This window comes from Eumetopias jubatus, unplaced genomic scaffold (assembly GCF_037043125.1).
Source record: "Eumetopias jubatus isolate StellerSeaLion01/CBP00866 unplaced genomic scaffold, mEumJub1_p1.0 scaffold_3, whole genome shotgun sequence".
NCBI lineage: Eukaryota > Metazoa > Chordata > Mammalia > Carnivora > Otariidae > Eumetopias > Eumetopias jubatus.
In genome coordinates this window covers 118,768,200-118,783,240 of record NW_028274809.1, presented here as the reverse complement: position 1 = coordinate 118,783,240, position 15,041 = coordinate 118,768,200, and positions in this window count along the sequence as shown.

Sequence of the window (15,041 nt, the reverse complement as noted above, 5' to 3'; positions counted from 1 at the left end):
GAACTATATTTGGATTAGGTCTCCAAAAATACACTCCCACTACAAAACACCTGGAAATGTTGGGTAGAATTTTTTTTTATAAAGATTTTATTTATTTATTTGACAGAGAGACAGAGAGAGAGGGAACACAAGCAGGGGGAGTGAGAGAGGGAGAAGCAGACTTCCCGACGAGTAGGGAGCTCAATGCAGGGCTCGATCCCAGGACCTGGGACCTTGACCTGAGCCGAAGGTAGACGCCTAACGACTGAGACACCCAGGCACCCCTTAAACCCCAGTTTTGCCAAAAGTTTGGTTAAAGATGATTTTGTGAGCCTATTCTACCTGATGGGTAGAATTTTTTAAAACTTTTTTTTTTTTTAAGTAGGCTCTACGCCCAATGTGGAGCCTAAACTCACAACTCCAAGATCAAGAGTTCCATGCTCTAAGTGAGCCTGCTAGGCACCCCTGAAAACACCTTCTTTGCTGATAGCTGAGCTAGCAAGAAAAGGTAAATTCTTATAAGTCAAAAAATTGAAGTGAAAGCTTGAGGAAGGGGGAGAATGGAGGCTGGTAGCTGCCAAAGATCTAGAGGGTTTAGCAGCTGCTTAGGGGATAGGCCAAGGCTCAGGAGCCTGTGCAGTCTACCAGTTGTCCCCCAGAAAACATTGTCCCCTTCTTCTTTGCCAATAGGAACTTTAGTTCAGTGCCTGACCACCTACCAAAAGACATATCCCGACCTCATTTGTAGCTATGTGACCAGGTCCTGGCCACTGTGATGTGGGCAGAAGTGACATATGGAGATTCAGTGGAGCAAGATAGCGGAGGAGTAGCAGACCTGGATTTCGTCTGGTCTCAGGAATTCAGCTGAATAGGGATCAAACCATTCTGAACACCTACGAACTCAACAGGAGATCGAAGATAAGAATAGCAACAACTCTCTGAACAGAAAAGCGACCACTTACTGGAAGGTAGGACGTGCGGAGAAGTGAATCCAAGGCGATATTCGGGAGGTTAGACGGCAGGGGAGGGGGCCTCCGTCGGCCGCTTCTGGCAAGTGCTAGAGCCACGGAGCACAAAATCGGACCTTTTAGAAGTCGGCTCCGCTGAGGGACGTCGCTGCAGTGGCTAAGCGGGGGGTGGAACCCTCGCGGGACAGTGTGGTCTCAGGACCCTCGGGGTCACAGAAAGACCGGGGGTGCCTGAGTGCGGCAGAGCTCCCAGGTATCAGAGCTGGGAAAACGGCTGCAGAGACGGAGCCGAGGCGCGGGCTCCCAGCTCGGGGTGGCCATAAACTGTGATCTGCGGCCCAGTCGGGCCACTGCTCCTCCAGCAGGGACCCAACAAGCGGCAGAGCCGGGGAGATTCCCCTTCCTTCCCTGGGAGGAGCGGCGCAGGAACGCACCGCAGGGATCTGCTGGGTTTGGAGACTCCACACAGGGTCGGGTGCCAGAGATAGAAAGGATCGGTCACAGGCCATGTGAGCATGGAGTGCGGCCGGAGACCGAGGAGACGGGAGTGACTGACTGCTTTTCTCTGGGGGCGCATTGATGAGCGGAGCCCCAAGTTCTTGCCTCCTCTGGGGCAGAGATTGGGAGGCCGCCATTTTCACTGTCCTCCTCCAAAGCCGTCCAGAAAGCTTGCAGGGAACAAAAGCTCCTGAGAGCAAACCCGAGCAGCTTGCTTAGCTGGGACCGACAAGGGCGGGGCAATTCCGCCTCCGGCAAAGACATTTGGGAACCACGGCAACAGGCCCCTCCCCCAGAAGATCAGCATGAACAGCCAGCCAAGACCAAGTTTACCCATCAAGGAGAACGGGAGAACTCCAGCGCTAGGGGAATACTGCACATAGAATTCATGGCTTTTTTTTACCATGATTCATTAGTTTTTCAAAGTTAATTTTTTTAACTGTTTTTTTAATTTCTCTTTTTCCCTTTTTCAACCAACATCTTATCAATCCCTTTTTTTAAAAAAAACATTATTTTTCATTTTTAGAGTCATATTTTATCCCTTCATAGTAGTTACCCTTATTTTTGGCATATATATATAACTTGTTCTCTCTTTAAAATTTTGAGACACAGTTTCTCCTAACAGATCAAAATAGACCCTAAATCACTAGTGTATGGCTTTGTTCTAGTCTCCTGCCTGATCATATTCTCTCCCCCCTTTTTTTTTAAATCTTCTTTCTTTTTTCAAACTTCTTATCGTATCAATTCCTTTTATAAAATCTTTTATAATTTTCATCTTTACAGTCATCTTCCATCCCTTCATTGTATCAACCCTTATTTTGTACATATATAAGTCTTTCTTCCTTTAAAATTTTAGGAGGCACTTTTTCCTAACAGACCAAAATACGCCCAAAATCTAGTCTGTGGCACTGATCTATGCACTAGCCTGATCATATTTGATCATATTCGGTTTTTTTTGTATTGTTCTGTTTTTGTTTTTAATCTTTTTTTGGGGTTTTTTTTTCCTTCTTTTCTCTTTCTTTTTTCTTTCTTTCCCTTTCTTTTCCCCTGGTTTCAGGTCTTTTCTGATTTGTATAGAATATATTTGCTGGGGACGTTCTTAACCTGTTGGCATTTTGTTCTCTCATTCATCTATTCTCCTCTGGACAAAATGACAAGACAAAAAAATCACCTCAGCAAAAAGAACAAGAGATAGTACCGTCAGCCAGGGACCTACTTAATACGGACATTAGTACGATGTCGGACCTAGAGTTCAGAATCATGACTTTAAAGATACTAGCTGGGCTTGAAAAAAGCGTGGAAGTTATTAGAAAAACCCTTTCTGGAGAAATAAAAGAACTAAAATCTAACCAAGTCGAAATCAAAAAGGCTATTAATGAGGTGCAATAAAAAATGGGGGCACTAACTGCTGATAAATGAGGCAGAAGAGAGAATCAGCGAAGAAAATAAAGAGGCTGAGAAAAAGAAAGAGAAACAACTACAGGATCACGAGGGCAGAATTCGAGAGATAAGCGATACCATAAGACGAAACAACATTAGAATAATTGGGATCCCAGAAGAAGAAGAAAGAGAGAGAGGGGCAGAAGGTATACTGGAGCAAATTATAGCAGAGAACTTCCCTAATGTGGGGAAGGAAACAGGCATCAAAATCCAGGAGGCACAGAGAACCCCTCTCAAAATCAATAAAAATAGGTCAACACCCCGACATCTAATAGTAAAACTTACGAGTCTCAGAGACAAAGAGAAAATCCTGAAAGCAGCTCGGGAGAAGAGATCTGTAACCTACAATGGTAGAAACATTAGATTGGCAACAGACCTATCCACAGAGACCTGGCAGGCCAGAAAGGTCTGGAATATCTTCAGAGCACTAAATGAGAAAAATATGCAGCCGAGAATACTATATCCAGCTAGGCTTTCATTGAAAACTGAAGGAGAGATAAAAAGCTTCCAGGACAAACAAAAACTAAAGGAATTTGCAAACACGAAACCAGCCCTCCAAGAAATATTGAAAGGGGTCCTCTAAGCAAAGAGAGAGCCTAAAAGCAGCACAGATCAGAAAGGAACAGAGACAATATACAGTAACAGTCACCTTACAGGCAATACAATGGCACTAAATTCATACCTTTCAATAGTTACCCTGAATGTAAATCGGCTAAATGCCCCAATCAAAAGACACAGGCTATCAGATTGGATTAAAAAACAAGACCCATCAATATGCTGTCTGCAAGAGACTCATTTTAGACCCAAAGTCACCCCCACATTGAAAGTGAGGGGGTGGAAAACCATTTACCATGCTAATGGACACCAAAAGAAAGCTGGGGTGGCAATCCTTATATCATACAAATTAGATTTTAAAACAAAGACTGTAATAAGAGATGAGGAAGGACACTATATCCTACTTAAAGGGTCTATCCAACAAGAAGATCTAACAATTGTAAATATCTATGCCCCGAACATGGGAGCAGCCAATTATATAAGGCAATTAATAACAAAAGCAAAGAAACACATTGACAGCAATACAATAAGAGTGGGGGACTTTAACACCCCCCTGACTGAAATGGACAGATCATCTAAGCAAAAGATCAACAAGGAAATGAAGACTTTAAATGACACACTGGACCAAATGGACTTCACAGACATACTCAGAACATTCCATCCCAAAGCAATGGAATACACATTCTTCTCTAGTGCCCACGGAACATTCTCCAGAATAGATCACATCCTAGGTCACAAATCAGGTTTCAACTGGTACCAAAAGATTGGGATTATTCCCTGCATATTTTCAGACCACAGTGCTTTGAAACTAGAACTCAATCACAAGAGGAAAGTCGGAAAGAACTCAAATGCATGGAGGCTAAAGAGCACCCTACTAAGGAATGAATGGGTCAACCAGGAAATTAAAGAAGAATTAAAAAAATTCATGGAAACCAATGAAAATGAAAACACAACTGTTCAAAATCTTTGGGATACGGCAAAGGCAGTCCTGAGAGGAAAGTATATAGCAATACAAGCCTTTCTCAAGAAACAAGAAAGGTCTCAAACACACAACCTAACCCTACACCTAAAGGAGCTGGAGAAAGAACAGCAAAGAAAGCCTAAACCCAGCAGAAGAAGAGAAATAATAAAGATCAGAGCAGAAATCAATGAAATAGAAACCAAAAGAACAGTAGAACAGATCAACGAAACTAGGAGCTGGTTCTTTGAAAGAATTAACAAGATTGATAAACCCCCAGCCAGACTTATCAAAAAGAAAAGAGAAATGACCCAAATCAACAAAATCATGAATGAAAGAGGAAAGATCACAACCAACACCAAAGAAATACAAACAATTATAAAAACATATTATGAGCAACTCTATGCCAGCAAATTAGATAACCTAGAAGAAATGGGTGCATTCCTAGAGATGTATCAACTACCAAAATTGAACCAGGAAGAAATAGAAAACCTGAACAGACCTATAACCACTAAGGAAATTGAAGCAGTCATCAAAAATCTCCCAACAAACAAAAGGCCAGGGCCAGATGGCTTCCCAGGGGAATTCTATCAGACATTTAAAGAAGAATTAATACCTATCCTCCTGAAACTGTTCCAAAAACAGAAATAGAAGGAAAACTTCCAAACTCATTTTATGAGGCCACCATTACCTTGATCCCAAAACCAGACAAAGACCCCATCCAAAAGGAGAATTACAGACCAATATCCTTGATGAACATGGATGCAAAAATTCTCACCAAAATACTAGCCAATAGGATCCAACAGTACATTAAAAGGATTATTCACCATGACCAAGTGGGACTTATCCCTGGGCTGCAAGGCTGATTCAACATCCGCAGATCAATCAACGTGATACAATACATTAACAAAAGAATGAACAAGAATCATATGATCCTCTCAATAGATGCAGAAAAAGCATTTGACAAAGTACAGCATCCTTTCTTGATCAAAACTCTTCAGAGTATAGGGATAGAGGGTACATACCTCAATATCATAAAAGCCATCTACGAAAAACCTACAGCGAATATCATTCTCAATGGGCAAAAGCTGAGAGCTTTTCCCCTAAGGTCAGGAACGCGGCAGGGATGTCCACTCTCACCACTGCTATTCAACATAGTATTAGAAGTCCTAGCCACAGCAATCAGACAACAAAAAGAAATCAAAGGCATCCAAAACGGCAAAGAGGAAGTCAAACTCTCACTGTTTGCAGATGATATGATACTGTATGTGGAAAACCCAAAAGACTCCACCCCAAAACTGCTAGAACTCATACAGGAATTCAGTAAAGTAGCAGGATATAAAATCAATGCACAGAAATCAGTGGCATTCCTGTACACCAACAACAAGACAGAAGAGAGACAAATCAAGGAGTCAATCCCATTTACAATTGTACCCAAAACCATAAGATACCTAGGAATAAATTTAACCGAAGAGGCAAAGGATCTGTACTCAGAAAACTATAAAATACTCATGAAAGAAATTGAAGAAGACACAAAGAAATGGAAAAACGTTCCATGCTCATGGATTGGAAGAACAAACATTGTGAAGATGTCAATGCTACCTAGAGCAATCTACACATTCAATGCAATCCCCATCAAAATACCATCCACTTTTTTCAAAGAAATGGAACAAATAATCCTAAAATTTGTATGGAACCAGAAGAGACCCCGAATAGCCAGAGGAATATTGAAAAAGAAAAGCAAAGCTGGCGGCATCATAATTCCGGACTTCCAGCTCTATTACAAAGCTGTCATCATCAAGACAGTATGGTACTGGCACAAAAACAGACACACAGATCAATGGAACAGAATCGAGAGCCCAGAAATGGACCCTCAACTCTATGGTCAACTCATCTTTGACAAAGCAGGAAAGAATGTCCAATGGAAAAAAGACAGTCTCTTCAACAAATGCTGTTGGGAAAATTGGACAGCCACATGCAGAAAAATGAAACTGAACCATTTCCTTACACCACACACAAAAATAGACTCCAAATGGTTGAAAGACCTAAACGTGAGACAGGAGTCCATTCAAATCCTAAAGGAGAACACACACAGCAACCTCTTCGACCTCAGCCGCAGCAACTTATTCCTAGAAACATCACCAAAAGCAAGGGAAGCAAGGGCAAAAATGAACTATTGGGATTTCATCAAGATAAAAAGCTTTTGCACAGCAAAAGAAACAGTCCACAGAACCAAAAGACAACCGACAGAATGGGAGAAAATATTTGCAAATGACATATCAGATAAAGGGCTAGTATCCAAAATCTATAAAGAACTTATCAAACTCAACACCCAAAGAACAAATAATCCAATCAAGAAACGGGCAGAAGACATGAACAGACATTTTTCCAAAGAAGACATCCAAATGGCCAACAGACACATGAAAAAGTGCTCAACATCGCTCGGCATCAGGGAAATCTAAATCAAAACCTCAATGAGATACCACCTCACACCAGTCAGAATGGCTAGAATTAACAAGTCAGGAAACGACAGATGTTGGCGGGGATGTGGAGAAAGGGGAACCCTCCTACACTGTTGGTGGGAATGCAAGCTGGTGCAGCCACTCTGGAAAACAGTATGGAGGTTCCTCAAACAGTTGAAAATAGAGCTACCATACGATCCAGCAATTGCACTACTGGGTATTTACCACAAAGATACAAATGTAGGGATCCGAAGGGGTACGTGCACCCCAATGTTTATAGCAGCAATGTCCACAATAGCCAAACTGTGGAAAGAGCCAAGATGTCCATCGACAGATGAATGGATAAGAAGAAGTGGTATATATACACAATGGAATATTATGCAGCCATCAAAAGGAATGAGATCTTGCCATTTGCAACGACGTGGATGGAACTGGAGGGTGTTATGCTGAGTGAAACAAGTCAATCATAGAAAGACATGTATCATATGACCTCACTGATAATGAGTAATTCTTAATCTCAGGAAACAAACTGAGTGTTGGTGAGTGGTGGGGGGTGGGAGGGATGGGGTGGCTGGGTGATAGACATTGGGGAAGGTATGTGCTATGGTGAGCGCTGTGAATTGTGCAAGACTGTTGAATCACAGATCTGTACTTCTGAAACAAATAATGCAAGATATGTTAGGAAAAAAGAAAAAGAAGAAGAGAGCAGGAGGGGAAGAATGAAGGGGAGTAAGTCGGAGGGGGAGACGAACCATGAGAGACGATGGACTCTGAAAAACAAACTGAGGGTTCTAGAGGGGAGGGAGGTAGGGGGATGGGTTAGCCTGGTGATGGGTATTAAGGAGGGCACGTTCTGCGTGGAGCACCGGGTGTTATGCACAAACAACGAATCATGGAACACTACATCAAGAACTAATGATGTAATGTATGGTGATTAACATAACAATAAAAAATTTAAAAAAAAAAGAAGTGACATATGCAACTTCCAGATCACACTCTTAAAAGAAAAGAGGTGTCTTCTCTATGCTTTCCCTCTTCCCATGAGCTGGTATGCAAATATATTCCACTGTGCAGACAAGAACATTATTCTCCAAATAGCAGAACAACATATTAGGAGTCTGGGCCTCTGAGTCTGCTGAGCAGTCACATCAACCCTGGACTGCTGCTTGGACCATCATATGAAAGAGAAATAAACTATCTTTTTCAAGCCAATGCATTTTGCGGCCTCTTAATAAAGCAGCATTGCCTGTATCCAAAGTAATATGAGCCATACAAAGTAAAGAGATGACAGAACCCCCCACCTCATAGAACAGGGACACCAAACGTCTACTAGGAGCCACCCTTTTCATCTAATGGACCAGAAGACAGTGATTATTTTAGGCTTTGCAGGCTGTATGGCCTCTATGCCAGCTAGTTAACTCTGCCATTGCAGACCAGAAGCAGCCACAGACAATAAGTAAACAAATGGGTATGGCTGTGTTCCAATAAAATTACTTAAACAGTAAGTGGGCTTGATTTGGCCCAGAGGCTATCATTTGCCAACCCCTTGTCAACATATTATTAAATAAATAAATAAAGTGTCTAATAAAGAAAAGATTCCTGTTGTAGCCTTGGCTCTCTCAAGTGAAAGAAAATTCTACTGAGAATTCATTACTCAGAACTGACTCTCAGAAGCAACTATGGTTTCAAGTCACACTATATATGTGGTCTAAGAAAATCTTCAGAGTGAGATGTTATTTTGAAGTGGACCTGGGTCAGGGGCCTAACAAAAGCAAATGCAAATCCTCTGGAACACATCTTCAGCCTCAAAGAATTCCCAAAGATAAATTCCTATCAAGGATGAGCTCACACATAAAAATTATAAAACACACAAGGAGAAAGACAATCACTTTGAACAATTCAGCAGAAGAAAAAACAACAAAATCAGATTCTATTGACTTTAGATACCGGACTCATAAATGACAAACATAAAATGAGTGTATTGAATAATGTATAAAGAAAACAAAGTGTAAGTAAGGATAAGAGATTATCAAAAAGTGACCAGGCATAGTATTTAAAGGACAAATGAGAACTTCCACAAAGGAAAAAAAATTGAAGTTTAAAATTAAGTGAATTTTCAATAAAATTACCAAAATGATTAAAATTTTTAAAAGATGGTCTAAACACATGAAAAAATGGTCAACATCACTGGGCATCAGGGAAATACAAATCAAAACCACAATGAGATACCACCTCACACCAGTCAGAATGGCTAAAATTAACAAGTCAGGAAATGACAGATGTTGGCGGGGATGTGGAGAAAGGGGAACCCTCCTACACTGTTAGTGGGAATGCAAGCTGGTGCAGCCACTCTGGAGAACAGTATGGAGGTTCCTCAAAAAGTTGAAAATAGAGCTACCCTATGACCCAGTAATTGCACTACTAGGTATTTGCCCCAAAGATACAAATGTAGTAATTTGAAGGGGCACTTGCACCTCAATGTTTATAGCAGCAATGTCCACAATAGCCAAACCATGGAAAGAGCTGAGATGTCCATCAACAGATGAATGGATAAAGAAGATGTGGTATATATATATAACAGAATATTACTCAGCGATCAAAAAAATTGAAATCTTGCCATTTGCAACGACATGGTTGGAACTGGAGGGTATTATGCTGAATGAAATAAATCAATCAGAGAAAGACAATCATTATATGATCTCACTCATATGTGGAATTTAAGAAACAAAACAGGATCATAGGGGAAGGTAGGGAAACCAAAACAAGAAGAAATCAGAGAGGGAAACAAACCCTAAGAGACTCTTAATCATAGGAAACAAACTGAGGGTTGCTGGAGGGGAGGGGGCGGGGGAATGGGGTAACGGGGGATGGACATTAAGGATTAAGGAGGGCATGTGATGTAATGAGCACTGGGTATCATGTAACACTGATGAATCACTGACCTCTACCTCTGAAACTAATAATACACTATGTTAATTAATTGAATTTAAATTTTAAAAATAATGAATAAATAAAATAAAAATTAAAAAATAAAAGTCTAAAATCACAAAGACAATGAGAATAGGAAAAAAGTTAATAGCAAAGGAATTTTACGAACTGTAATGGAAAAGTAACTTAGCAGATTAAGAGGAAGGGGAGGGGCAGAGGGAGAGGGAGAATCTTAAGCAGGCTCTAAGCCCACCATGGAGGCCTGCTCCATCTCACAACCCTGAGATCATGACCTGAGCTGAAAGCAAGAGTTGGATGTTTAACTGACTGAGCCACCCAAGCGCCCCCTAGAAAGCTACTGATACTTCTGTAAGCAGGGGTGAAGATGGGACTGAAAACAGAATTGACTAAAAGCTTTAAGAGGTGAAAAACTGTCACTTCCAAATGGAGAAAAGGGAGACTGCTGCTTTTGTAACAAGGCTTATAGAAACAGTTGACTCTTTAAATTGTCATGTGATGTTGATAAAAAATAATTAAAAAATGAAAATAATTCTGCTATTTTCAAGAGTAAGAAATTCACTAATAATTCAGTTAGAGGGGCATAATATTGATAAACAAAAATATGTCTTTAAATGTTCATATATCATCAAAAATAGGGATGACTTTCAATGATACATTTGCAATCTTATTTATATACAAATGATTTTAATTGTATCTGTATACACACAGACACACACAGATACACACACCTCACATACAATTACAGTTTTAGGGGGAAAAAAGTACAAAAAGGCCACATCCACATAGGCTCAACACTACCTACATAAGGATTCTAAAAGTGGTAGTTTTTAAAAACTTAACAGATTATTTCAAAAATAAGATAAAATCATTCCATCAAACAAGTGCTCAGTCAAGAAGGTCCAATTAAAAGACAGTTTATTCCAGTTTCCACAGTGGCACCTACAGTTCGCCAAGTAAGGTAAGAATAGAATTTGTCACTCATGTTGTTTATCTAAGAGTTGGTGTCAGTGAATCAAGTTATCATGTCTATCTAGGAGAAAAATTTTTAGAAAGAAAAAAAAGCAGGGGCGCCTGGGTGGCTCAGTCGGTTGGGTGTCTGCCTTCAGCTCAGGTCATGATCTCAGGGTCCTGGGATCGAGCCCCACATCGGGCTCCCTGCTCCGAGGGAAGCCTGCTTCTCCCTCTCCCACTTCCCCTGCTTGTGCTCCCTCTCTTGCTGTGTCTCTGTCAAATAAATAAATAAAATCTTAAATAAAAAAAAGCATTGGCCACAGAGATTTAACTTTTCTTCTGCCTTCTCAATATATAACAATATAGAAGGCATTAAATTTGGAAATGACACTGAGCTGAAAGTACTATCATTTAATAATGGGTTTCTAAAAGACTTCACTAGAACACTTGGGATACTGAAGTTTGAATCTCTAGCATCATCACTTAGGACTTGTATCACTTTGAGCAAATTACTTAGTTTCTTCTCTCATCTCTAAAAGAGAAAGGATATCACCTACCTTAATGTTACTGGAATGCTCAAAAACTTCATGACTGTCAACGCACTCTAGAAAGTGGTACACATGAAGTCTCCTTTGAGTTCTGCGATTCTCTAATTACAACCTGGCACCAGCCACCTCACTGAGTCTTCTAAAGACAACTTCATACAATTATGAAGTTGCAATGGTAAATAAATACAAGACCATAAATTGTATAACTTAAAATGTCTTAATTCTTTTTTTCTTCTCATTGACTTCTCACTCATTCCCAGAAGTCATTAAAAAAGACATAAAAATTTAAAACTTCTCCACAGCAAAAACAAAAACAACCATAAATGGGTGAAAAGGTTAACTGTGAAACATTTGCAATACAGAAGAAATTATATAAAATATTAAGGACGCCTGGGTGGCTCAGTTGGTTAAGCGTCTGCCTTTGGCTCGGGTCATGATCCCAGGGTCCTGGGATCAAGTCCCCCATCAGGCTCCCTGCTCAGCGGGAAGCCTGCTTCTCCCTCTCCCTCTGCCTGCTGCTCCCTGATGCTTGCGCTCTCTCGCACTCTGACAAATAAATAAATAAAATCTTTGAAAAAAAATTATATAAAATATTAAGAAAGTTTGAAAGCAACATGAAGGGGGGATGATGACATAATTTTCATTTAAAAAAGTCACACGGATCCAAGACTAAAGGTTTAAAATTGTTAGTTTTTCCAAACATCTCTACAAATAGAAAGTGAATACCTCCAAAGAGCTCTTACAAGTAATTTTTTAAAAGACGGCTAATACCACACAAAAATGTTCAAAGTCCCTCATAATTTAAGAAATTAATAAAACTGGATGCCATTTTCACCTATCCTACTAGAATTATTTTTAATAGCAAAAAAAAAAGAACACACAATCTAAATATTCACCAAAACAAACTAGTTATTAAACAACAGTGTGGGCATATATGCTATGCAGCTATGAAGAAAAATAGTAGGTATCAGAATGAAATGTAACTGAAACTTCCTCTGGAAAGTGGGGTATTAGTTGCCTTTTATCCCTTTGTTGTTCAAATGCAAAATTATCTTTATTAAATAAACATGTGGTTCTTTAAATTCTAATTATTAATACGTCATTAAAAATAAATGATATTCTGGGGCACCTGGGTAGCTCAGACCATTGTGTCCGACTCTTCGTTTCCGCTCAGGTCATGATCTCAGGGTTGTGAGATCGAGCTCTACCTCGGGCCCCACACTCAGCACGGAGTCTGTTCAAGATTCTTTCTCCCTCTTCCCCTCCCCTTGCTCTCGTGCACTCTTTCTCTCAAATAAATAAAATCTTAAAAATAAATCACTCATTGCTCAAAGCCACCTACTATTACAATTTTTTTGGAGTTTCCCCAAGTCAAATTAGTATCACCTCTGTGCTCTCAATAATTTTCTTTGTATCTTTATCCTATCACCTTAATAAGAGGCTCGTATTGTATTATACTTATTTACATATAGTAAGAGTTAAAATCCTAGACTCTAGAAAAACAGCCTGGGCTTACTGGCCCATCTACTTACTAGTGACCATTAAAGATTACTTAACTTCTCTGCACCTATTTTCTCATTTGTAAAAAAGAAATAATAGTATCCACCTCCTAGGACTGAGGAATAAATGAGTTCATATACAGAAAGCTCTTAAGAGTAGGCCCTTGCCTCCACTAAGCACCAGATGTTAGCTGAATCTGAGCACAGAAAATACCCTACTCAGATTTATTTTCCTCTAAACTCCGAGCAGTGACTTGCATACAGCAAATACTAACAAATGTATACTGAATTAAACTGACTTGCTACCAGAGGATTCAAAGGGATTGAGGATGACAAAAACAAGGTCTCTGAAAGTTAAATTTACAGCCCACTCTTGAGCACTGCAACCTTTGTGAGCCTGGTAGGTTTTTTTGTTGTGCTTCACTGGCAGATTAGGTAGAAGAGGAAAAGTGCATTAGATTGAATAGGAAAAGGCAAAAAACAATTTGGACCATGACCAATTTTTCCAGTAATCCTTAATCTTTCCTCTATCTGCCATCTCTGAGCACCTGAGCTGCTTGCCCATTTCCATGGTCTCCTCAGGCCAGTTGAGGTTCATCTCTCTGTAAGGAGAGATCTAGTCTCACGCAGTCTGAGCATGTAGTGCTCTCTTGGGTTCCAGGAGTCAGGCAAACCTTCCTGGAAAGGCTTTCTTGCTAAACTTCTTACTGTCCTAAGAGTCAAATAGCCCAAACTGCTCCCCCTTACCATTTTCAAGGTGAGCAGAGCACCCCTCATGCTGGAATGACTGGCTTTTCTCTGAGCCTCTTCATAGGGAAGCAGTGGGAAAAGGTGGCTACGGGAGCGTGGCCCCTGCTTCTTCCTAACAACACTCTTTACACCCTCGATATGACTATTTACCAAGTCCCATAGCCCCTTGTACTTACCTTGCCTTGATCTACAGTTTATTGTATACTTGGAATTTTCCCCATCTAAATCATGTAATGTCATTACCCTCAGTGCCTTTGAGAGTTTAGGCATGGAAATCAGTGTGCTATTCCTGTTACCACAGAAAACCCCAGCTCCATGATTTGACAACCATGTGACATCCAGTAAACTGCTTAAATTAAACCTCAGTTTCTTCAACCAGAAATTGGGAGTTTTTTGCTTTATAGGATAATATTGAGATTAAACAGTGTATAAAAGTTGTTGTGTTAACACACACACACACACATATATATATAACAGCGTATAAAAGTTGTTGAGTGTGCCGCCCAGAAGAGACTACACACTCAATAAATGGGAGATACCCATAAGGCAAAGGTGCCTTTGTGAATGAGATTTAAACTAGGCCCTTCTGGCTCAGATTTTTCAGGACACTGACCCTATGTTACCAAGTCCCAAGGTTGCATCCCCTAAGTAATAACTTTGTGGTGTGACCTCCAAAAAATACAGTGCAGCCAGGTTTATACACAGTGAAACTGGAACAAGGCACAGAGGAAGGGGATGCCAAAGCAAATGTGATAAATCATTCAAAGCCAAATATTTCACACACAAAAATCCCATTACAATATTGCCAAAAGCACTATTCAAATTCCTTTGTTCCCAAAAAACACTATTTGAGATTATTTGGAAGACATTAACTTGGGTTTACCATACCATCACGGAACAGTTAATCTGCCTCTGTAATAATGCAAATGACCTTGTACCAACTGCAGGAAAAATCAGGATGCTGTTAGGAAAAACAATTAACCAAGTATCTAATAAACACTGTAAAACGTTGCTGAAAGAATAAGAGACCTAATAAATGCAAGTATCATGCTATCCATATTAAGATGTCAACTCTCCCCAGATCAAAATGTATTTTATTTGTATAAACCCAATCAAAATCCCAGTAAGATCTTTTAAAGAAAAATAATAGGTACTCGTTTATTTTAAAGAATAAGTGTCCTAAAATAGCCACCCCACACAAAAACAAAAACAAACAAAAAAAAGGAGTAAGATAGGGCAGCTTCCCTGTCAGGTACCAAAATAAAGCACCCAGCTCTAGTGATTACCAGCAGTGAGGTACTGGTGCAGAGCAAGAGCAGTGATGCTTGCAAAGTATCAGGGGCTCAATTCTATTATTAATACAACTACCCATCTTTATCAACCACATTTTTCAGATGATAAAGCTTAAGGTCTAGAAAAGTGAATAACTTGCCCAAGATCAACAGGTTCAAGGCAAGGGTCTGAACCCAGCTGACTCCAGGAGT